General features: G+C 36.7%; 1 pseudogene; it reads right to left on the bottom strand.

The window, feature by feature from the left end:
* Positions 1 to 592: 592 nt before the first annotated feature.
* LOC140231893 (uncharacterized) lies at positions 593 to 3,584 on the bottom strand (annotated as a pseudogene).
* Between the last annotated feature and the right edge of the window lie 325 nt (positions 3,585 to 3,909).

Genomic DNA, 3,909 nt, shown 5'->3' with positions numbered 1-3,909 from the left:
TTCTGCATTATCTTTTCAACTACTTGGCAGTATAGGATGACAGGAAAAACTTTTCATTATCATACGGATTACCCTAAAGTTCATAACAAACTAACAAAATATTGTAAACATTATTGCTCTTTGTTAAACAGGATGTGATGCAAAAAAACAAAAACAAAACAAAAACATTTCTGTTGGCAAGGTTGGTTGTTTACATCTTTTAAGGCACATGTACCACTAGTACTACATGTATTTGGCAAGAACAGCATATATATATGCTATATATATATATATATATATATATATATATATATATATATATATATATATTGTCGCTGGGGCGACAAGACCACGTATCTACAAAATGTCAAAGGTTCAGGAGAGCCAAAAAGCACTGTAGCGAATGGGATAGCCTTTCCTTTGACATGCCGTGGTGGCTTCATTTTTGGAGTAAGACAGTTGGGATTTGGACAGGACATCACTTAACCCATTATTTGACCATTAATCCAAAAAAGTCATTTTCACCAAAATTGCAGATACAAGGTCTTGTCACCCCAGAGACGGACTATTATACAGTATATGAAAGATGGCGAAGTAGAGTAGTAATGCATTTCAGTCCAACAGCGCTATTTATTCAGGCTGAATTTTCGAAGAATACATGAATGTCTTCCTCAGGGTTCACAATAACAATTATGAAAATAAACAAAATGAATATTTCCTTTAAAGTGGTAGTCATGGGGAATGCTTATGGCAATGCACGAGTGTGGTATCTGAGTAGAGGCATTGTGCGTTTCTTATGAGCATGCTGACTTGCAGTCAAGATCAATTTGTATTATTATGATGTAATAATGATAGCAACCACATGAATTTGTACATGCTTAACCAATCAGATCATCAACGCATGTAAGTGTATCATACATAAGTGGTAGTCATAGGAATGATTGTGACAACACGCGTATTTCTCAGTGTAATAACTCAGCTGTATATAACTCACATTTTCATAGACTGAGGTATCTGATGTCCAATATTTCGTTATTCCAGTTCTCTCCCAATCTTATACGTGTCTTTAAAAATGTTGGCTGCATGCCTGGTATCTATTATACATACAATATAATACCATACCAAGGAGGCTTAGTACCTCCTTTATCATACACAGCTACTTTCAGTGATACACCTGTATTTGTACTTTCCTTTTCACATACATAAAAGCTTTGTAAGAGAATGATTACTGTAAAAGTGGAAATTTTCGCGTTGTTGAAATTTTCGTGCATATTGCGCAACCAAAAAACTAGCGCGAAAATAAAAGTATGTGGATATTTTTGCTTGCCATATATTCCTGTGTGGGATGTCTTGATTCCGTGAAATTAAAATCACGCGAAACTGTTCTTACCCGGCCAAGCGCGAAAATACCCACTGTTACAGTATGTGGAACTTCAAATTTGATGAGGGTAGGTATTTGGTCACATTCTGCCCATCAAAACTTTAGTTTGCCACACAAACCTAGGGCAAATAACATAATTCATAAATGCATAAACTACAATACAGGCTTTAAACGAGAAAGCTAAAACAAAGAATCGGTATACTAGTAGTATGCAGAGGTAGGATTGCTCTTAGATGAATACATGTTCATTATTCACACACATTCTTCACACACTGCATTAGACAAAATAACTTATCAAAACTGACTGACACATCTTCACAGTGGCGGATCCAGGGAGGACCGCAACTGGCGCACACCCCCCCCCCCTTAATTTTTTGTTGAAACAAAAGAAATAAAAAGAAGTTTCTGTAAACAGGTATAAATGCACATATGCTTGGTTTGTGCAACTTTGATCACAATGCAAGCAAGGCTATACATTTGTACCATTTTCAGACAAATCTGCAGTGTCTAGATTTTACATTGTCACTATCACTACCTTCACTTTCCATAATTACATGGTTATCTAAATTTGTAAAATTCCTGCATGTACAACCAGGACCACAATTTTGCCCCTGTTTTTTACATTTGCACTGCTTATTCACACACTTATTTTTCTTACATCAACATTGTCTTGTTAAATATGCAACATTATTTCTTCTTTGTTCACTGTCTCTTGTAAATCCCAAAAAAGTCAGCAAAAGTAGAATCTTTTTCCTGAATAACTGAAAAGCAGCCATATTGAGTGATGTCTGGATACATGAATAGTGGGACATGTCTGGGGCATTTGCCCAGACAGTTCTCACCCAGCATGATTACAACCTGTGAAACCTAAGAGCAGAATGAGGGGGCAGCAGTTGATCTTCATGAGCATTCTACTGACTTGGGGATACACCTTGAGTGTTATACTGACCAAACAAAATGGGTTTAACTAGAATAATAATTTACAGATGCAATCCTGTACAGCATTCAATTTACCAGTTCCTGCGGGAGGGTCATACAAACAAGCTGTAATGGAGCATTTCCGGCATGTTCCATCTCTTGAGCACTCTTGGCGTTGAGCAAGAGCTGACTGGGTTGGTATCCCTGCAGTGACTGGGTTGGTATCCATGCAGTGGCTGGCTTGGTGGGGCATTGTTGGCTTGGGGCAGGGGAGATGGTGTTTGGTTGGTGTCTTCATACACCTTTGGCAAGAAGCTGCTTTTGTGGCACATATCTGGTAAGGGGTTGGTGCTGAAAGGCAAATCAGAGTTTAAAAAATATTCTTCAAGAAGAACTACAATTACATGACAGCCAGAGAAGGATTACAGTCATTCAAGCTACTGCCCATAATTCATTTGACTACTCTTAAAATGTGTACAATTAAATTTCATGACTTAACGTTCAGTGGCATCTTAAATAAGAACATTACACTTTTTCTATTGCTCAATAATCATTAACAAAAATTTACAATACAACTGTACCAACTAAAATTTCAATTTATTAATCCCTGTTTGAGGAACTTGAGTGCAAGTTGAAAAGAGCAAGAATTATAATTTACAGATGCAATCCTGTATCCAATTTACCAGTTCCTGCGGGAGGGTCACACGCTTGGATGTTCTGTCTCTTGAGCACTCTTGGCGTAGAGCAGGAGCTGACTGGGTTGGTGTCCCCGCAGTGGCTGGCTTGGTGGGGCATTGTTGGCTTGGGGCAGGAGATGGTGTTTGGTTGGTGTCTTCATACACCTTTGGCAAGAAGCTGCTTTTGTGGCACACATCTCGCAAGGGGTTGGTGCTGAAAGGTTAATTCAGAGTTCAAAAAATATATATACTTTGAGAAGGACTACAGTACAATTCAATTACACAACAATTATAATTATTCTAAATATTTGTCAGGAATGAAACTAATTGCAAAAATGTATACAACTGGAATTTATACAGTTCAATTCCAATGGCATTTATAAAGGAGAGCATTGTCTTTCTATTGTTCAAAGATCATTATAGAAATTTTACAAAGAGGCAAAAGAAAAAAGTGAAATAGCAACAATTGAGATGAAAATAAAATGACATTTGGCATGAACGTAGTATACGAAACATGCATTTGTCAAGTCTATTAAAACACAGTGGAACCAGAAGTAAATAATATTTCATTTGTCACAAAAACATTGGTACATCACCCCATTGTATTCAAATTGTCAAAATGCTAATGCTACGACTGTGATAGTATGACTAGTATGAGGTGGTACATTATTATGATTGTACATATTCCCATACCATCATAATGTATTTTGAATTCATCAAACTATAGAATGTAGAACTTAACTGTTGGTTCTATTAAAAATAATGATAATAATGATAATAAAATAGTGCAGGGTCTCTGCCAAATACAACAAGGGAAATTGACTGATGTCATGTACATTTTACTAGTAGATCGTACTCTGTCATGATCTATATCGATCTCTGTACTTTTAGTTCTAAAGTAGTAGCGCTAGCTGTGATACGATACCGTGGACGACTATTTTACAGAACAGGACA

The sequence above is a fragment of the Diadema setosum genome, chromosome 8 (assembly GCF_964275005.1).
Source record: "Diadema setosum chromosome 8, eeDiaSeto1, whole genome shotgun sequence".
NCBI classification, from domain to species: Eukaryota; Metazoa; Echinodermata; class Echinoidea; order Diadematoida; family Diadematidae; genus Diadema; species Diadema setosum.
Note: the sequence above shows the minus strand (reverse complement) of the source record. Positions and strands in the feature narration are given on the sequence as shown.